This window comes from Rhynchophorus ferrugineus, unplaced genomic scaffold (assembly GCF_030347505.1).
Source record: "Rhynchophorus ferrugineus isolate W39M unplaced genomic scaffold, kcgeb_rfMv2 rfM6, whole genome shotgun sequence".
Lineage (NCBI taxonomy): Eukaryota > Metazoa > Arthropoda > Insecta > Coleoptera > Curculionidae > Rhynchophorus > Rhynchophorus ferrugineus.
The window spans coordinates 32,871,971-32,895,459 of NW_027472585.1; the positions used below are offsets into that span (position 1 = coordinate 32,871,971).

A 23,489-nucleotide genomic window follows, 5' to 3' on the forward strand; every position below is an offset into this window, starting at 1 on the left:
CTTCCGGAAAGATGGACAAAATGCGTAACCAGCGAGAGGAAATACCTAGAAAAACTGTAATGTTTTCTAATAAAACGTGTCAGAATATTTGTCTCGATCATATTTGAACCACTCTCCTATATACTAATTTTAATAAGGTACAAGAGATGGTGTTACTGTGTTAATTGCATCGGGTACATTTATAACCAACTTCATGTTGAAGCCTGTAATCACTTTTTAGTATGTGACATTTCCTCAGGGTGTGAATTAAAAATATTTTCAGGGCGTTGATTGTGAATTATTTTGAATTTGTACTTACTTTTTCATTTAATTTGAAGAAAAAGGAGGCTCAAGATCATCAAAAACCGTGTGAAATGTATTACAACAATGCTTCATTGATTTCAGCATGTGAATAGTTACTAGCATCGATGTTTTAAAAGTGGTGATTTTACCAGCGAATGAGAACAAAAAGCGCTCCTTAAAAAAATAAAGACGAGGATTTGAAGGTATTCCTCGATGGTAATCCGCGTAAAGACGCAACAAAGTTCGACCACATGTTGCAAATTTAGTTAAAATTTACTTGAAATGGATAGTAATAACTCACCTGCCCTATTCTCCAGGCCTTACCCTTTCTCATTGCTACTTGTTTGGACATGTGAGTCATCAGCTGCGCTTTTTATTATGAAAATACCAAAAAATGTGTCGCTTGTTAAAAAGCCCCCAATGATGAATCGTTCTTTCGAGCTGGACATAGGGACGATCGTCAATACTTTGAATAAATTACATTATCATAGTACCAATTTTTCACAATAATTTATAGGCCCATATTTTTAAGACCGTGCTTATAGCAATAAGCGATACAATTTCCAATTTCTTATCAATTTTTCCTTAATTTGAAAACATACTAGAATATGTGTATTATGACCACAAACATTACTAAACAATTAATAGTTATGATGACTGTAATAAAGAATCGCAAAAATGTACTAAATATTGAATAATAATATATGATCGTACTTAAAAAATACATTAAATTACAAGTATCATTAATAATATTTTAATAGAAATCAAAGCAGAAAAATTAAAAATTCGCAATCTTAAGTGAAACGTAGAAACATTATATCAGTAGTATTACGAAACATTGACATTGAACAGGAAAAGAAAAGAATCTAAAGAACTAGAAAGTAACCTAAAATTGACCAGTAATCAATTCGTCAATAACTATATTGTAGGGCTGTGGGTGAAATAATATATATATATATATATATATATATATATATATATATATATATATATATATATATATATATATATATATATATATGAAGATAGATGTTTGATTTTCTTAAATGTTTAGCAGCTCTGTGGAGCAAAAAGTGTATTTGCCATTGTATCAAAATATTCTTATAATATTTAGGTAAATGAAATGTATATATTGTAATTTTTAAGTGTATTGGAATAAAAGCCTTGTAAACTTTTAAGCGCATATAACTGCAATACTGAATCAAATACGTTACAAAATCTTAAAAGTGTTTAGGAATGCATATTAAATTGTCGAATGAATTCCTAAACCAGATATCTGCTTTAAATTTTTTACTTTACTTGCCCTCAGAGATTTGTGCTCATATATTGTCTATACATAAGTATCATTTGAAATATTCGTAACATCTCTCTGTCATAACGCATACATATAAAGGCTATAAAAACTTGATAATATCACATTATTCAAACAAATGTGTATCACTTACTCTGATGTTATCACTTTAACTTGATGAAGCATAGCTCTATTATCTTTTTGTAATCTAGCCATAATGGGTTTAACAGTTCTTGAAGGCATGTACTTTTTGAACAAATGGAGCCTTATCTCAAATTTTATCAACAGTGTTATTTACCTCAATATTACGTTAATAAGACAATAGATATTAATAAAGGTAGTTAAAATAGGAAATGGAATGATATTCACAGCAATAATTTACCTATATTCAAACTATACCGGCTGGTTTTAACCTCGCAAGATTTAGTCAGATTTCTCTGTAACAACTTTTTCTGCCTTGGAACGCAAATACATTTGTTGGGAGTTTTTATCCAAATATACCATTGCAAGAATTATCTAATTATGATATTATACAAACCGTCAAGTGCGACCAAAATAACTACGTCACGCAGATATTTGGAGCGTTTAAAATTACACTATGTCAAACGTCAATTTTTCTTTCAAAACAATTTTTTTGCTGAAATAACTTTTATTCCCGTAATAAAATAAATAAAATGGTTTTTCAAAATTAGTCATCATGCCTATTGTAATAAGGTGTTGTTCAGTTGCCAATACTTTACGTCTTTTCTCCATTAATTAGATTGGTAGAGTGGAGAATGCTTAAATAATCAGCATCTGTATAAGTAAATTATATTATCATCCAAACATCAGATATTTTTCTTTATAAAATATTATAAGTAAATGATTTTACATGGTCCATGAAAGTGATTTTAGAAAAAAAATCTCTTCGAATTTTCAGTGGTTTGTAAAAAAAAAGAATGGGGAAAATCAATGATTCAATGACAAATTTTAAAACACTGTGACTGGTTTTCCTTATATACTATATAATATTCACAGAAAAACTTCTAATATGTGACGCCTTGGTATTCATTATGCAGGTCACCGCGCACAAGAGCCTTTTTCGACTTTAAATATGTAATTCTGAACTCGTACCCGTCGAAAAAAAAACTATTTTTCTTTCTTTTGTAACGGACGAGTCAAATGAAGTCATACGTTACAATACAAGTTTTACAAATGAGTGTTATTACCATATTATCAGTTACAGTCGGTTTTTAGGGTCGAAAGATTCGAAGAAGACAGTTGATGCTTCTTAGAATTTGTTCGTTGAGTATAATACACGTGGAAATTACTCATTCATTTTATGTAATATAATTGTGATCATTGTTCATTATTTATTCTAGTATTCAAACAGCTGATATTGCTATAACCACTGCATATTCTTAATTTTTTATATATTTTATTTGATACCCTTAATACAATCTTAATCATAAATTATTTTATAAGTACTATTTCATAAGCAAGATATGGAATAAATATAATAAATCGGTATGAATTTCCGAAATAAAAATTAAATTTGGCTAGCTTAAGCTCATGCTAATACTAAGATTTCATATGAATTTGCTCGTTTCAATCTTCTGATTTCACGTATGTTGTTCAGTAGTTGCGAATTAATAATCTTCTTTCATGTTTTACAGGAAATGTTGAATCAATTCTGAGAACTGTCTGGTGGTGGTATCGGATCAGTAGCCAGTTTTATGAATTTAACTCTATATCTATACTCCAAGTACCCCAAGTCCAAATAAGCATATTATTGACTGAAAATCGATCCCTTTGATCTTATGTCAAGTTGAGAGTGTCTTTCGACTGATCGGAACCCGGTCTCAGTATTTTTTCTAATATTATATTTCCGTTTAATTCTACCATCTAAATGGATTCCGAACCATTTCGCTGATTTTGCTTGAAGAATGCAGCATCCCTCAAAATAATGTATTTAGGTTTATGTCTTGTTGGCGTATATTTTTCATTCATCAGTTATTATTTGAGACTCCCTATAAAGACTGAGGCGCTGCTGTAATATTTATTGGCATTAGGCTTCAAAAGCTTCGCTTCAGATGTTTTGGGTCAACAAAAAGAAGAGACAGTATCAAAAAGGAAAGTTCTAACTTTGATAGTGTAAATATCAAGTTGTTTTATTAGATCATTTTTGGATATGCTCTTGAAGAAATTTATTGTAGAATCAGATATACTATCAAATCCTCTATATCTAAGTTAACCAGACAAGCTCGGTTGAAATAGGTTAATCATGAAATTAAGAAATGAATTGAAATTATTACCAGTAAAAACAAGTGTTGAACGATTGGGACAGATATATATTTATGTTGTTAATTTATAATTCTATTGATGATAACATTAAGGTTTGAAGGTCCTTATCTGACCAAATATAAATTAATGTGGATCATCTTAAGTAAAAAATTAATTTTCAAATACTTTAATACACTATTATAACAAATAAAAGACACTTTATGGTCACAAACTCTACAATAGACTTATTTAATTAATAAAATTGAATAAATCTGAAAATACAAATTTATTTTATTTGTAGCTTTCTTCCTTTAAAGGTGCTGTAAATTTCAGTAAAAGACCATTTCCAGAAATGCTTATATCTATAATACCAAGTTCTGAATCCAATATCAGTATAAATTCCGTCGCATATATTTATTTAAAAATAAACTCGCGATATTTATAAAATATAATATAATATCAACGTATTTTAACCACAACTTACTGGTGGGTTTTTCTTTTGTAAAATATTGGAGATTTGAACACCTAATAACAGATTTCGAATACAGATGTCAGATTATGTTTTCCTAAGACTTCTAATACTTGTTTACCATACGTCAAAGGCTCAGTATTTCGTTATTATCTTAATTTTCAAGGAGATATTGTCTCGCTATTGCTGTTTGGAATGGTAGGGAAGATAATTATGTGAAAAATATTAAAGCGAAACTAATTTCACAGGTGGTGCAGACGCTGAAAGTTCAATCTTGAAAATATTTTAAATAGAAATAATGAAAAATACCAACATATTATTAATAGATAGTTTATAATGTTTCATTATAAGATTAAATTAACAATAAAGTTGAAATTTTAGTGTTTTACGTAGTGTTCGATAATTTAAACATAAGTAGTCGGAAATTCTCAGCTACACTTTGACACTTTACCTGTTCCTGCGTGCCCAATGCAATTTATAATTGAGACAGGGAATAACAAGTTTGCCCGAGATCAAACATTGCTAGATACAATTTTAATTTAGAGAACGCACCAAAACAATTTTTTGCAAACTAAACTAGACCTAAGAATGTATCCATTGATAAAGCAAAATTATTAAATCGTATTACTAACATTGCAGATGCTATGTAATCTGTATAAGCCGAATATAAAGGTGACTATATAGATAAGGTATATAGGTACATCTATATACTTCCACTAGCGTCAATAAACTTAAAGTTTCTTGTATTTTGATTTAGATGATGTGATATATATTGAATGATCATTTTATGGATTTGATTATTTTGATTTCGGTATACAAAATAACAGTTTTCTATTAAGTATTATTGAGATATTATAGTTTTAGTTACAGGTCTATTATAGTTATTATGGTATTAGTATATACAGACCTAATAATGGAACGCTCAAAACTTCACTTTCAACTTTTATTACTGTTGTTGTTTGTTTTTAAAAAATCAGATGCCAAAGTCCTTAGAAACATATGGTTATGGTGCTCCGTCATATCCTAACGTAATAAAGTCCGTCACTTGTTTTGAATAATTTAACAGTGACAATTTTGATGTCATTCACAAAGAACAGTTCTGAAGGAGTAAAAAAGTTCAAGGACAGTGAATTGTAAGACTTATTGATTGGATTGAAAACTAACTGAAATTCTTCAAGATATCGAATAACAAACACATAATCATACTCTTGCATAACGGCTTGGCACCCGTTGCAAGAGTTGTTAAGGTTAGACCGTGTTTCTGCTTACCATTTGTTAAAATTAATGGAACATGGCTTCAACACGGTTTCAATGTGCTGAAGAAATGCGGAAATGGATTGAATGGAAATGGATGATTTGGTGGCTGCCGATCCAACATCGTTATTTTGACAAGGTATCGCCATGTTGCTAGAAAAATGGAAACAAGTTGTAGAAAATTATAATTAAATTAATCCCACATTAAATTGGACATGCAGACATCTAGTATAATTACACAGTGCGGAGTAATGTTATTAGTAATTGTAAACAATATTTAGATAGAGTAAGTGTAAATATTCTAATAGCTAGGTTCATTGATGTCGGAAAAGAACGTGACCAATTGAGGACAATCTTCAGGAGTATTCACTTCATTATTACGTAGATGGTGTGCTTAGAATAAATGACACATTAAAATCAGTGCCAAATTCAAACTGACCTGGTCGATACTTCAACACTGCAAACATTTAATATCAGTAGGTATTGCACATGTAGTATTTGAGACAAATTATGTGTTTCTTTTCGATAACAAATACAGAGATGTAGATAGCTATAGTACTCGCAATGCTTATTCAATGAACTATCAACAATTTTCTTCCAAATTTCTATGTAGAATTCAACTTTTCTCATGAAAAAATCAAACTGATATCATCAATGATTTAACAAAGAAGGTGCAAGTAAGACATCTAATGATTTATAATTGTTTAATTTTCAGTGCTCAAAATATAGCGTCCTTGAGACATGTGGGATTTTATATCTTACCACAGCGGGTTGCAAAATACCCGGAAATGTTGAGAATGAATCACAGATGTTGAACAATTACAAGATGACAGTAAACAATTAGCAAGGAAATGAAAATTTGGTATTCCGGAGATGTTGAACTCCAATATCGTTGAAAGGTACTTTGTATCATTTAGATAGTGATCAGCATTTGGCTAAGACATGCCACCATCGACTGCGTACTGCGATCTTTCTTTGTCTCTTTGTACGTCATAACTAGAATTACTACTAGAATTAAATCCATATGTTTTTTAGTTAGCCTTAATCCTCCAAAGATGCGTATATAAATTTGACAGCTGTCGGATTATTAGTTTGTGAATTATAGCATTTTGAGAGAAGCAACTTTTGTTATTATGAAAAAAATGTATAAAAAGGAATTTCGCCTATTGACAACATATTGTTTTTTGAAGGGAAAAAATACAGTTGAAGCAGAAACTTGGTTTGATGCCAAGTTTCCGGATACTGCCCCAGGAAAATCAACCATCAAGGATTGATATGCTAAGTTTAGACATGGTGAAATGAGCACCGAAGACGGTGAACGAAGTGAACGCCCAAAAGAGACGAAAACAATTTAAAAATCCACAAAATGATATTGAATAACTATAGATGATATGATACTATGGTAAGTCGGGGACTTTTCAATTGACCTGTTAACGTCAACAAATAACGGTTAGATCATATAATCATTACTGTTTCAATTCGTTCTATCTCCATTCACTGAGCCCAAAAAGTTTTACTTTATAATAGCTACATATAATTATATTTATAAAATTCTCTATAAATTACATGAAGTTTATATGATAGGTATTTTCATTTTTAAATGTTATGTAACAATCATGCTTTTCCTTGAAAGGTTCAAAACTTTACTGTACAAGTTAGACATGTGTAATTTTTGAGAGAGAGTTTCCGAACAATAGCAGTGTTCGTAAACAGTTCAAGAACATTTTATACTACCTTATTCCAACAACTCATTAATGATAATTTAGTAATGTGAAATGAACCAGGTATTATCTAAGGGTTTATTATTAAATTTCGCTCCGATACTCTGTATAGAGTTTCCGATAGTTGAAGATGTTAGCTATTAGTTTGAAATAACTATAGGGAATGGAAATTAATTTTGTGCTTTTGTTTTGTACATAGAAGGTTTTAGAGTGAAAAATTTATTATTCATTATTACTATTCAATATTTATCACTGTCTTTCTGTTATTTATTTTCATGTTTCATATCTAAATTGAGGATGTAAAAATATAAGCCCGTTTCATCAGTTATATCTAAATGTCAAAATTACAAAAACTATGAATTTGTACTTCGCTGTTAATACAAATCTCAATTTCTCAATATATTGTTCATATTTACTTTGTTGTAATTATTTAACGAAGTATTTTAATAGACGTGTTAAACATGCTTGGGTATTTTATTTTATTCTTAATATATTCATATTGGTACAACCGTACATATGTATGAAAACAGCTTCTTACTTACTTTACTTTAGCGTGCTCCAATTATTCGATGCATTTTTAAATATACGTCAATATGGATTGTTTAAGCATCTTTGCGAAAAACAGGAATGCTCAATCCATGCTCTATCTCATTAACCAAACTTATTTTAAATAAACCATTTATTTATATACTAATTCAACGCAATGTAAATGTGATACCATAACATTCTTACTTTTATAAAAGAACATATATACATATCTGAAATTAGTGTAATAAAAATGTAAAGCCCCACCATATTCTCTTTAAAAAGCTGAAGAATCTAAATAATGTTAAATGGGTAATCTAAGATTTTATCAGTAAACTACATATTGTTTTATGTTCAAAAACGTAGGCTAATTATAGCATAGAATTTATGTTAATACCCAACGTGTGTGTTGTTTCAGCTAGTTGAAATGTCAAGATATATCACATTAAATGATTTAATAACCCAGTTATTTATATCTAACCAACTGAGCGGCATGTTATCATGTCTCGTTGACATATTATATATCAATTGTTTTCGTTCTAATAATATTATATAACAATCAAATATTTAATAAAAATCTAAACCTAGCTTTTTCAGATTACTTTCCTGCCATATTTTGCTGTAATTTTACTTTAGTGTACAGAGTGTATTAAATGTAAAATTATTTCCTGATTGAAATTGTAATTTGTGTGCTTTATTTTCTTATCCAAAGGTAATTAATATATATATATATATATATATATATATATATATATATATATATATATATATATATATATTGACTTTATTGAATTGAATGTTGTGCCCAGTATGCACATATTATTCAATCATAACTGACGGTTCATATCACACATCACTGGTATTCTTTTATCTGCATACTTATCTATATGCTATTAGTTAAGGGGTAGATCCGCTATAGTAAACACTTACTGTGTCTCAAAATTTTTCAAAATACAGAAAATAAAAAGATTTCGATTTTTAACTTTATTTTCAATATTAAATATTTTCTATTAAAATAAATAATGTAAGGTGGAGCATTTGATATAAAGCAATAGGGACAAGCAGATCTGTAAATATTAAATATTAGGTGGGTTATTTAATAAATCAGCAGGCCTATTAGTATGCAAAGTCAGTACACTGCTTATAAATACACGCAGTTATTTATGACAATACACAAATATTTCGAGCACTTCTTGTGACAAACAAGTATAGAGGATTCAACAAAGACATTCAAGAAACTAAACAGGAATTTTAAATAAAAACTTGATTTTGAACCCGCGTATTAACCGAGTATATCACGTACACCGCGTACTTGGCTGAATTATTGTTATTGATTAAACCACGATATAACTTATCGGTTGAAAATATATAATTTAATAGTATAGCATGAATCAATATTGATCAAATAGCACTATATAGAGTTACAATTATTAACACTTACATCACCGAATAAATCTGTGGTCTGATATAAAGGTGGAACCATTATTAGCAGACTCATATGATATCCAGATCAATTCTTTACAACTACTATTTTATGACTAATTGTATATCTCCAAAAAATAGTATATTGATTAAAGTGCCTTTCTTGTTCAAACCGTGACTTAATAAAAGAGTCATGAGGACCCTATACTATAGTAAATTAAAATATTATTTCCTGATATATATATTTATATATATATATATATATATATATATATATATATATATATATATATATATATATATATATATATACTAATAAAGGAAAAGAAAGTAGTATCAGCTGCAGGGGCTTTTGCTTTTATAAGAGGGAGCACAATGATAAGGGGAAATATTAAAACTAAAATCTTCATTCTCACAAGACTCTTTCATTCACTTATTTAATTAACTCTTACTTATTTTGTCAATTCTTCTGCATGGAAACCGAAACTTAATTATTGTTATGGTATGACTTTGTCTAAATCTATTAGCTTAAGGTATTTCAAGTGCGATGTTTATTGCAATATCATGTTAATAATGAAGTTATTTCATTAAGATAACGATCGAAGAGGATTTGCTATACCAACAAAACCACCGTTTTCTCCAAGTTGTCGATTTATAATAATTATGTTTGTCTAAAACCATAAGATATCAGAGTATGTGTACTTGAGAATTGAGGGTGGATACGTGGTGCCTGTAACCGAACTAGCGGGATTGCTTCTGATTTATTCCAGTAATTGACAATTGATTGATGGCATGAGAGTTGCTAACACAGATACTCGAGGAAATCCGGAAAAGGAATGTCGTAGAGTATCTGAGTCGGTTTTTTATAGGTCAAGCTCCATCCTTGGGTACTTAATTGAGGGCAGGACTTGGGTACTTTCCTCTTTAGTGTTGAGAAGTTCATAATACTGTAAAAACCTTTTGTCTCTTGGGAAATTTTATACTATTTGTATTGGGTGGAAGTTCACATGTAATTTGGTTTCAGATAGGGCTATTTCTGTGCCTAGAAAATTAAGACAGAGAAAGGGCTAAGTAAAATGGGAGATCTATTTTATCTATTGCACCTATTATGTTTCGGGTGACCCTCTAGTGGCTTCAGGACCACCAGAGATCCGGCAAAAATGACTGACAGAATGCTGTTGAGTGAAGGCGATATGATTTATATGTGTTATAGTAAATGTCTTAAATAATAAGAATTTCTGTATAATCCCATTTAAAGTTATATTATTGGTCTATCTTTATTCGCCTATCGTTATATATCATATACCACCCCAGAAGACGTCCTTTTCATTTTCATCCTGTAGGATTTTACACTGTTTCCTAGAGACGATCACAAATATTTAACGACCACAAATTTAAATTTACGGCCTTGCCCCTACAGGATTCGAACCTACGACTATCGCAACAGAAGTAGGACCGTCGTGTCGCTTTTACCAGTGCGCCAAGCATGCCGGCAAATGAATTTGGTATTTAAATTATAACTAAAGAATTGCCTATTGAATTGCGAAAGATTGCCCTATAAATATTCCGCCTTGTTCCGCGCTGAGGAACTTTGAAATGCAAAATTTAGTTACGATTTTATATATGAGAGATCGCTTTCTATGTCTTATTATATTATGGTGATGTGTTTGCTAATTCAGAGCATCGCCTGCAACTATTGAAACGAATTTAAAGAAATTCTTACATGGGTGTATAACAATGGAAAAAAAACATACCCAATACTATACATCTCGTCATACGTCATCAAGACGTGTGACGAAAACTTCGACTAAAACGATTATTACATTAATTATTCTTGTAATTAATTTTTTTTTGAAGAAGTGATATTAAAAACAGAATGAATCCTTCAGAGTGAAGAAAATATGCGAAGAAAATCAAACATCTTCAGAAAAAAATCTCTTAGGACGTTGGCTTGGTGAGGGATGCGTCATAACTCGAATTTAAGACCGTCATGCTCGTGTTTATTGAAGAAGAATAAAGTCTTCGGATAATTCTCTTAGTAAATCCACGTCAATTTGCGTCAAAAAAGACCCGCGAAAGTTTCTTATCTTGAACACGGTTAAAACGTGTAATCTGTGTAAATAGATTTAAATAAATACAGATAAATTGAAATTTATTCATTTCGCCGTATTTTGGACGGTAATTAGCGACGATCTGCTGTTCACACTTATCTCTCTCGAGGGCGTTTGTCGATACTTTTACGCCTGGTTAATGTAGGATTTCCACCACGCTCGTATTCCCCCCAGAGCCTCGTTATCCGCATTAGTTTAGCCTCGCTTTCGATCAGAAAACAGTTTTCATATGTTATGCCTTTTACGGTATATATCGGGCTAACATTTACTCCATAAACAAGGGCTAAACGGCACTATGGAGCCAGGTATTGCGTTTTGCGGGTTATGCAGTATGCACCGGACGACTTCCAACGACGTCGTTCCTATCCTATAAGCGGATTTTCATTTTATCAGTAAGTCCAGAGGGCGGCGTTGCCATGTCTCGTTATTTTCCTTGAATAATTAATATGCGCAGTTTTGGTATTTAATGCAAAATGATTTAGTATTCTTATTAAAATATTATCAGATATATTGTGCTTTGGAATTATTTCGTAGGGTTTTATAAAAAAATAACCTTGATAATACAACATTAGCTTGAATCTCCAGCAATCTATTTCCCACAATTTGATCTTGTTAAAGAGTATATTACATTGATTTATATTTTATTCAGTATGTTGGATTTTAAACATGAAAAAAAGTACTCGACATAACCAACGAATCCGGACAATAACAAAATTGGAATTGTAATTGGTTGAATTGTTTGATGAAAGTTTCCATAAACTCAAAAATGATCTAACCAATGAGAGCTTAACTATCAAAACTTAGGAAACGTAGACAAGGAAGGAAAGTTTCCCTATAAAATGAAAACAAAGAACGTTAAGGGGTTATTTCACTTTAGAATATGCCCATAAAAGGATTTTTCAATATTTAAATAATATTCGGAGATATAACTGTTTTAGTGACGCGGCGTATAAAATCAAAACTTTAAATGGAATCTAAAAAGAATATGTGGAGAAGACTCACAGCAAATTTCAAGAAACATACTAAGGATCAATAGAATTTTTTCTAATTTGTAATCTGTAATACCCCCTTAATGTGTGTTTTTATCTATTATTTAAAATATGTAATGATGAAAATATACTTCATTAAAAAGGGAATATTGCTATATGAGTTTTATATGAAATGCCGTTTGTTGTGTGTTGCAAATAAACTGCTTATTTAGTGGGATCAAAGAGGATCTACTATAACTTTAGAGTTTGGGTTCTCAAATCGCTCCCAAAGTTATTGATAACCAGGTATATTTACGGAAGAATATCGAAAGTTATTTTAGGAGCTTTGCTATAGTCCGTATAATAAAATGTCGTGTGCTTCTTTAGCGTCTATCTTGAATAAACCTATCCTCAGTTAGATTAAGCTCCTCCTAAATCAATATCCTGAATTCGCCATTGCGCTTGTTAGTTACTTAAACCACTATTCATTATAGTTGAGCCACTTGAACAATACATTGTAAGCAAAGAAACAGAACAATCTGAAGGACACGACAAAATAAGTTGACAATGAAATTACTGCTGAAAAAATAGTCGAAAACATTCAAGTGGAAATATATATCCTACCCACTGTACTCTCTAAATTCTACTACTCACAATTCACGATAAAAGTTAATATTTTATGGGGATTTTAAAAAATGGGTCGATCAATTTATTGACTATGACGAATTCTTATAGCGCATAATTCATCCTTAATCTCATTAATCAGCAACTATTTTTAATATTTATTTTTATAACCAATGATTTTATATTCTAATTCATTGATCACATCACTATGTGTATAGAAATGTACTTTAGATAAATACCAAGTAAATTTGCTACATACAAAAATTCGGCGAAACATCAGTAAAGTTTGTATATACTTTAGCCTGTTAAAATTAAAGAGTTAAAAATAAAACTTGTTTCATTCAATTCATTGTTCAATCTGCTTCAGCTGATGAATTGATAGTTTATTTTCACAGAAATAATATATTTGGTCGTGTAAACAAATTAATCGTTATAATTTTAATTAATTTTATTGTCACTCACAATGTTATGAATGTGAATTAAATAAATTTTTAAAAATGTTATTAAAAAACTGTACACTTGATATTTTCTATAATATACACTGTAAATGTGATAACTTATTACCCATTTTTCCACCCAGCCGAGGTTGTTAAAAACTTTGACAGGTTAACATAACTTCAGTACTATGAAAATTTAAGTAATATATGTTTTGTTCTGATTATAATGAATGTCATAGAGAAAAAATAGTATTGCACAGAGGATATTATAATGTGAAATACTGACCTGATATGATTATGATTATTCAGACCACCTACTGTGAATATGAAATTATACGGAACAAAAACAAAACAAGAGTTACGATGATAAGATAGCCAGAAGAGATAATTACTCAAATTGAGAAAGTAAAGAGCAAGATCATTTAAATAGCTGTTCAACGAAATTGAAAGGAACGATGGGAAATAAATTAATATCAGAATTGCAAAAAAAAGAGTTATTGAATAAAACATAGAAGTTTACAAAACAACATATAAACCAAATTAAATTTCTGGCTTGGAAAAATTGGCTTCGATTTGTACATGGAATATGAGACAAAAATCACCACTACACAACAAAAATAAAAAAATGGTCTTAGAAATGGAAGAACATAATTCTAAGTATCTTGGTTAATGCTCAAATAAAGGAAAATATAAAAGATTGGCAAAAGGAATTATCTAGAGTCTTAATGCAGGTTTTGAATAGTATTTCTCATTTTAGTTTTAAATAAAACATTGGTTGGCATAATGATAAATGCTACCGTCCTCCTGCTGTTGCGATAGTCGCGGGTTCGGATCCTACTGATCATGGTCGTACATTTATGTTTGTGATTGTCCAAAAAGCAAGAGTGTAAAATCCGATGGAAAATAATCTTAGTCACGCCAATAACCAGGCTGGGTTTGAACGGATGTCTTCTGGTAAGATTTCTAAGTTGGTGGACTCGCCAATCGGTAAACCTAATGCGGAGGGCCGTGGTTCGGAGCCCATGTCAAATAGTAGGTGCAGTTCAGATTAAGTTGGTAAAGGGGAGATGCTGTATCAAGAGGAGGGATCTATATGAAGGACACCGTCAAAATCAACGTTGAATAGGAATGTTAACACTGGTAAAGTAATTTTCCTTATCTGATACAGTTTATTGTAGTATTAGTTGCCACAATAGAATACACAAATTAGTTGAGGAACGCTACTGGCAACAATGAATTAAAAAATTATTTATTAACCCAAAAAATCAAATATAAGAACAAATATTAAGAAAACGGGAGATGAAGAGTTCTACTTGAAGAAAATTGTGTATACTATTCTTATTGTCTATTGCTTACCATCACTTTTCTGTATCTTTCTTGCAATATGTTTTACGACTAATTAATAAAATAATTTTGATATTTTTTGCTTTAATTGTAGTTTAAATAACAGAATCGATATTCATTCCTTCTGACAGTTTAGCTGAGTTTGGTCTTAACAAATTTAGTGGAGAACATGCAAAACAACTTCAAGCTATAAATATTCTGATTTCCAATTGAAAATATTTTCTAGGTCTTTTTCCTTTTTTTGTTATGTTGATTGTTTATTACTATTTTTCATCGTTGTGCGTTTGCTGATAATGTTTATTTTTTGTATCGATACATAAGTCTTTATTGTTATGAAATAACTCTGGCTTGTATGCAGGCACAGATACGGCTCACTTTTATTCCCTGTCGCTTGAATAAATAAATAGTATAATAATATATTTGCAATTAATTCCATGGTAAAAAATTGAGAGCATTATCTCTACAGTCGTTTCAGTAAGTCACCACTTAAATCTGTCAAAATAACATTTTTGTTACTTGAAGGATTCCTTAGCGTAGCTTAATGGGCTGGAAAAAGTGTTGCAGCAAGCCGTATCGTCACAAAAGATGTATTGAAGGATATTTGCCACAATCGTCGCCATTCAAGGCGTACTAAAGTTGCTGCGAATTAACCTAGTCTACTGGATTTTGGACAGAAGCTTTTAGTTCAAGGAATACGGCCACCAAAGACTAATTAGAGTGGTTCAGCTGATCAGCTCTAAACTATTGGAATTTGTAGAGACCATACAAGTTACACCACATAAATTTAGGTAAAAACTGCCGGACGAAGGTAGAGAACGATGGTCAACTTTGGTCGTTTCTTCAAGAAGGAGCCGTTACATAGCGTAACTGATACAGCCTAGAATATTTAAATAAAAGGGTATATTTAGTCCAACTATGAAATGTGATGGGCGAAGTGTTAAGTGAATTAAGGGTTTCGCTTATATTAAAATGAAAATATAGCAGCAGTGTTGTCGAAGGTATGAACAATAACGAGCGTATAAGTATTTTAAACAAATTTGATTCTTAAGTAAATTAAAAGTTTTTGTTTTAAATTCTTGCCAATGTCAACTCCCAGAAGCAGATGATACTAAACATCTCAGTATGCATTTAGATCGACGCCTAAGTTGGAAGAAGTACATCACCAAAGGGAAACAACTTGGACCTTAACTCTCTTATATTATTGTATAAATCTGTAATTAGGCTTATTTAGTCATATGGAATCCAACTATAGCATCCGTAGCAAGTCTAATATATTCATGATACAATAGTTCCAAAATAAAGTATTGCGCGCCAGTTTGGATGGTCCTTACTATGTTTGAAATGAAGTGATATTCCTCTGGATCCAATAACGAGTGTAATTCAATGTGTTTGTGTGAAGTACTTCGAAAGTGTCAGTGCATCCCAGTGTACTCACCAATGAGCTAAATATGCGGAGTGACAGTGTAGTGTGTAGACTAAAACGTCGTATATATATATATATATATATATATATATATATATATATATATATATATATATATATATATATATGTATATATATATATATATATATATATATATATATATATATATGTATATATATATATATATATATATATATATATATATATATATATATATATATATATACTTTAGAATAAGACTAATTGATTAAAATATTATTTTATACAGACTTTTTTACTTAGCCATGAACCATGAGAATAAGATGATTTTTGGGATTTTTGACATTCAAATTATCATAATTTTTGGAAATAATATTGCTTCCTATGAATAATATTCCGAATAGTTAATTTTATTCATGTTGAAGCGAACCAAACCACATGAACTTATCCCGTACTCGTCTTGTATTGATGCAAATACAACAGAACAATAGTAATCCTAACAGAAGCGTATCTAATGTAAGATATAATTATTAAAAAAACATTCATCCCTGTCATATTTTCGTCAAACTATTACATAAATACAATAAAATATACTATCAATGCAAAAAAGTCGTATACGTTTATTATTAAAGGCCTACTTTTTGTTCTTTAAGTCTTAATAATAGACATTTATGGATTACAGTATATCTAGTAATCAACACCAAGGTAAGTAAAAAAAAATCAGTTACCTTTGATGTATATGTATTGTTGGCATCACCTGAGTACGGCGAGAACGGAGGGAAAAAAATCACGGCGCGTATCGGCAACATCGCCGATCGTGCCTAGTAGCCCGGGCTCGACGCTGGAGCAGAGCCAGTCAAAGCGTATGCCCGTCCGAGGTATCAGATCGCGGGATCGCAGGCGGTCGCGTGACGCTACGCCACAGTAGAGGACGCATCCGAGTGCGGATTCCGTATCGGCGTGAAAAGGGGGTCCCGAACCATTGCTGCCGGATATCCGGACATCGATCGGGGCGCCGGGTACCCAGTGCGAACGGTCTCGAGCGTGTGCGTGCCCACTGTGTTTACACTCGAACTCTAATTGGATACGAATCTAACTGAAACCTATCGTTGTCTAGGTTAGTTACAGATTTATTCATTTTTTATCAACCTGTTGGACGGTAGAACTTCGCGTGATAGTTCTACGTTCATCAGAATGCTGGATTGTACAAATCTAAATCATTCAATAGTTCTGTTATTTATCTTCTCAGGTTCTGAATATAAAAAGACAATAACTGTATTGTTTTATAAGTACAAGCAAATGTTGTTTTTTTACGAAAAGATCTCATTCGTTATAATATTTAGTTAAACTAACGAACAAAACTGATAAAACTGTCCCTATTTTGATAACACTGCATGTTATACTTGAGAATACATATTTCCTGGTAGATACTACTCACAAATCAGCTTTGCCCATATGTTAAAAAAACTATGCAATAATAGAATTAACTTTGTGTAATGTAAATAACTACAATTTGGTCTCTTAAATGACCATTAATCTCAACTTATTAGTTCAAGATGCCGGATTGTGCTAAACTAAATCACTCAATTCTTCGATCACAGATTAACATATATCTCTTCTCAGGTTCTGAACATAAAAAGACATTTACTGCATTGTTTTATCAGTGCTAGCAAGTATTTATCTTTTCACGAAAAAATCTCATTCGTTACCATATTTAATTAAACTAACGAAATAAACTGATAAAAAAACTGTCCATATGTTAATACCACTGCATATTCATCTTGAGAATACATCTTTGTAATAATTAATATAACTAACTCAATAATTTTTAAATTAATATTAAAATTGCCTGGAAGGAATTCCACTATATAAAAAATGTTATTCAATAAAAATCTACGTTTGCAATAATAGTTTACACGTTATTTAATTAACCAATTAAACTGTTTGTATGTAAACTAATATAAACATATTTTAAATGTAAAAATGTACGTTTTTAGCTTTGGCTTTTAATCTGAATTACTATAATTCATGAACATTATAAATATATGATTTACATTGATAATGCAAATCAATTTAAATAAAGTAAAACTGAATATTACCAATTTCCAATCACTTATTATTATTGTTTATATTGTCACTTTTTTTTTATTCCTGTTTTCAAGAACTATCTTCACTAAATATATTACACGACAAATGTATTATCTTTTATATATAAAAAATAAATGGAGTACCCTCACTTCCTGCAAAGTTGATATGTAATATAATTTATATTAAAATAATGTAATATACGTAACTGAATTTAATGAAATCTATCTTCACTATTTCGAGAATTGTTAGTTTTCTTTTCTACAGTTTGTAAAATTATATACCTTACAAATATTTTCCTTTTGTATCTGTTAACTTTCTGAGTTATGTTTAACATGATGACTTTTATAACTGTGACTAAATAGATACATTTAAAAAATCGAAGAACTGTATATTGTTTTCAGTAACTTTTTGGCAACCTGCTGCTGCAAGCACGAGGATTCTGCAATGAAGAAATTGACTCATTTTCTGAAGATTCTATGTGGCTTCTTCCCTTTTTTTATTCCCTATTCTTTCAGCATTTTTAAAGAATCATCATAATTATTATAAGGCTTCTGCTTAAGAGTTTAAATAATTAATAAAATAAAAAACTGTCTAGTCACATTATAACTTTTCCAGTCGGTGTCTTTCTAATATATTTATAATGTATAAATATTTTGTAAAATCGTCAAAATGTATTTCCAGGATTTTTATGTCGGGTTATTTAATACCCAGCTTTTCTAAAACTAATAGTGATGGGTTTACATTTTGAAGTAAAGCAATTGGTGAATTCTTTGATTCAATTCTTTTCAATTCGCTTCATCTGTATATTTTTTATATATGCATTTTTTTCTATTTACAAATCAAGGAAGAGTTACCTAACTGAACAGATATGTCGAAAATGATTTACTGGTATCACAAAGGGATAAAATCAAGATTTTTACTAATGTTCGGCTAACTAATTTTAAATAATTTTTAAGAATTCGGAAATGTCAAAAAAATGGTAAAAAAATTATCGTTTTTCAACTAAAACTTGTTTTACTTTGATATGATAGAGAAGGCTCGCGGGAAATTTCAAGTAGATCACTTCAGTAGAATTTGAGATATCAAGTTAATAGTCTCAAAAGATGCTATTAAAGACTTATTTTTGAAGCAACATTAGTAAGCTTATCAAAACACATAGTATCTATTTGCTTGTGGGAAAGAAGAAAATTAGTATTTTATTCATATAATACTGTGAGAATGTTATCGACTATAATGTTGTCTTATCCATTAGCATTTCAATTATCTCCGAATTATTCGTACATGTGTCTTCCCGATGCTGACCAATGAACGAACTGACGAATATCGAACGTCAAACGGCAATCAAAATATTTGTTTTTCCTACGATAAGTCGATAGATTTAAGTCGCGAGACACGTTTGTAAATAAGCAAATAAAATCTTCGTCAGCTAGATAGTGGTTGGCTGTGGAAACAGTTTGTGTTTGACTAATCGTAACGTAAAACGACGATGACAACTGTAGATAACAGCGGATTTATTGTTCCTGCACGCGAACGCGTCATAATATTGCCTTTATATACTCGACAATGTAGAAACTGGTGGTGAACGAGACGGTCAAAAAGTCATACGAATGTGATTTGTACTGAAGGTAGCATAAGTTAACTTAGCATATAAAGTACCAGACATTTTTATTTAAAAGATTGACGCTAAATATCAGGTATTTACATGTTTTCAGATTATTCATTTGTTCTATTGACTTTGTTTGTTGAAACACATTTTCATGGATGAAATTTGCACGGGCACAGAAAACTGTGATATTAACTTCTTGAGATGTTAAAGCTTATATGTGGTCGACGGAAGGATGGGCAGTATATTAGGTTGGATCAAGAATAGAGTAGTGCGAGGGTATGCATGTGGGGTTTTTACATCTGTTTGGACTGCTGTTGTCTTCGTCCATTACGAGTCTCGACTGTGTAGTGTTGATGGGTTCCTCATCATTTTTGCACGTTTATGCCGAGCACGTAAGTCTTGTTAATCTGGTGGGCACTTCAATCACGTCGAGTTCACCACTTGTAGAAGTATCGTCGTTTGCTGTGTGTATTAACTCTGTTTGTCCCGGAACTGCCCGTACCAAATCAAACCGTAGAATGCAGAATGTGTGTATTTGTGGTGACCGTGAACGTTTTGCTTAGAGAGATCTATTGGTGAAAACAGGAAGTATCAATATAAGCTACTGTTAAATAATGTCACCTAACTATTAAACCGGACGGGTTTGACATTTTGAATTATTATTGCATTGCTCAGATATGCAGACGCTGTTTATAGACTGCCCAATTTTGTATTTTGGACATTTATTACTTTTACAAGATGATTTGATGTAAGCTCATCAAACAGTTTCAGAAAGTTAGAATGACTCTTCTCCGTCATATCCCAATTGGTTTTGTTTTAAGTGATTTACAAGAGGATAGTATGATGTCAAGGACAAATAATGACCTGGAGAACAAAGAAGGATCGAAGGCGATGAATTGCAAGACTTATGGGACGAAAACATGAACAATACATGAACCGAATGAAAATATTGTTGCAGATATCTATCGGCGTCAATTGAACAAATTGAACGACTTATTATAGCAAGAAAAATACCAGAAATATCGAATAACAGACATCATCCGCTTGCATGAAAACGCTCAGTCTCACGTTGTAATAATTGTAAATGATGTCTAGCGTTCTTACCAGATATTGTTCTTTCTGATTAACATTTCAGAATGTTGAAGAACTCCAAAAATGAATCTATGATTAGATCATTACCACACCAACATTATTCTTTCGACACACTATCGTATACGTATCGCCATGTTGCTAGAGGTGGGAAAATTTGTAGAAAATTTTGGGGAAAGGAGAATATTTTAATTAACATATAGTTTTCTCAATAAATGCCTTTCTATAATGAAAAAATACTATAACACATACTACTACCTAATATTAAATAAATGGTAAGCATTTAAGAAGCTTATATAGCCTTATGCTTTCCTTTTATAATTTTTCCAATGTATGTAAAGGTTTTTCAACAATTTATTGTGGGTTCAACAATTAAGTGTCCAACTTTCAACTAATTTTTTTCATTGCTATTAATAATTATAATAAATTATTTTAAATTGGCAAAAATCAGAACAAAGTCCTGAGAATTATTGTGGGCGCGCCCAAATACCAAGGACTGACTACCTACATCGAGACTTTCAGATACTCACAGTCAGCCAAGAAATCAAGAGAATTGCAAGAGGTCATGAGGAAAGACTCCATTCTCATGAGAATATTGAAGTATTGCAACTTTTGGATGCCATCAGAGCAGGACACAGACTCAAAAGAATCAAACCACCTGATCTTGTGTTGTGCAGTGAGGTGCATATAATAAAAAATACAGCAGCGACATGTATAAACATTATTTCACCAGAGGCTCAGATAGGGCCGATGGGTCCTCCTAGTTATATACTTACGTTTAAGTTATCATAAAGACAAATTTTAGGTTAGTCGGAAACGACTAATAGCAATGTAATAATTAGATAATAAAAAAAATTGGCAAAAAGATTTTCCAGAGTCTTTATAAACGTTGTCATACGGTCCTAGAGTGTTCGATCGCAAATTTCCGCAAATCAAACAGAAAATATAAGGTTAACATTCCTTATATTCCTTAAATACAATTTTAATGCATTAATTGTTTTAACAAACAATAGTCGTTTAAATAATATTAAAATAAATAGACAAATTAACAAAAGAAAGATAAAATGTTACTCGTCGCAGACAAATATCAAAACTATAGAATTTGACAGCGTCGATTGTGAGCCTTATAATATTAAAAGGACGGCCAAATGATAACAATGACAATAATAAATTTTCAGTCGTTAAGATAGAAAGTGCAATATCTTGGCGAGTTTATTAAAGTTTTCTTTAAAAACAAGACTGTATTTATAAGTTGCATTAAAATTGTCCTATGTTCAATACGATATTGTATTGTGGACAATTGTCAACAACATAATCTTCAAATATTGGCAATTTGTACCAACACGATTTTTTTATTCGAATACTGCTGAATAACGGTTCAAATATCACTAAGCGTCATTTGCGAAGAGCTAATTGAAGTGAAGTAAGTTATCATAGCTGGTTTTAAAAGCTTAAAAATTATAAATTTGACGTCAAAGTCAGAAAACATAGTGGAAGACTGAAATAGACAAAATCGAAAGCATAAACCAAATGAAATAGATAAAGATCGCTATAATTTTAAATTTATGTATTCTACCAGCCAATAAGTGAAAAAAGCAGCTCGTTACGGAAGCAAAAATAATTTTTGTACCATGAAAGTATTCACCTTTTAAAAAATCCGTAAAAATTAATATTATAACACTTAAACTGTCAGCCCTATCCTTCCCACCGTATTTCTTGTTTCTATCGGTATGTGGACCTTCGAATATGAAGCACTTTTCCTACAAAGTAACCATCATCAATCACGATTAATGATGGACAATATTTATAATAAAAAAAAGAGAATTCTGTTAATACACATACAAAAACAAATGTGATTGAAACAAAACGGCGAAATCTTAATAGTAGTCGTTATATTAGAACTTAGATAATTGGATTTTTAAAAACATTTCAGTTTCATTTTGACCATCTAGGGTTTATCTGGACCGGACTGCTTAACGTGGATTTCAAATCAACTTGGAAATTACGCCAGAAAACAGCCAGTCTTACCAAACCTAGTTATTGGCATGATAGAGATGATTTTCCTTGTCAGATATTGTACTCTTGCCTTATGTACATTCACAATTATAAATAATCACCAGCAGAAGTCCCCTGATGTTATGAAAGAAGATTAAAAAATAATTTAGTATTATTTTTACCAATTAGAGTGTGGCGACTGAAGTTGTATCTGGACTGAAGTTACTGCTTAGTGTATGCTCTAGCCAGTGACCAACTTAGAGACCATGCTTTGTAAAGCCGACAGGACGGTCAACCCACTGTTGCGATACTCGCGGGTTCGAATCCTGCTCGGGCATGGTCGTAAATTTATGTTTCTGATTGTTTAATATTTGTGATTGTACTTAGGCAAGAATGTAAAATATGACAAGGAAAATACTCCCAGCCGGGCCAGTAATCAGGTTGGGTAAGACCGGATGTCTTCTGGGATGATTTCTAAGTTGGCCACTCGCCAGTCTGTAGGTTTAGTTCAGGACCGTGGTTCGGAGCCCACGTGAAACAGTGGGTCCAGTCCAGATAAACCCTCGTTGGTAAAAAGGAGACTTTAAAATATAAAGAA

General features: G+C 31.1%; 1 protein-coding gene across 2 annotated transcripts in view; it reads left to right on the forward strand.

The window, feature by feature from the left end:
• The window catches only part of LOC143198089 (uncharacterized), a 254,549-nt gene that overhangs the window by 35,785 nt on the left and 195,275 nt on the right, over positions 1-23,489 (forward strand). Inside the window, exon 1 of one of the 2 annotated variants that reach the window (XM_076407054.1) lies at positions 17,111-17,230. The exons of the other annotated variant lie outside the window; for it this stretch is intronic. The gene's annotated coding sequence lies outside the window, so the exon portion shown is untranslated. Of the gene's footprint in view, positions 1-17,110; positions 17,231-23,489 lie in introns of those variants that run through there. 2 annotated transcript variants of the gene reach the window in all.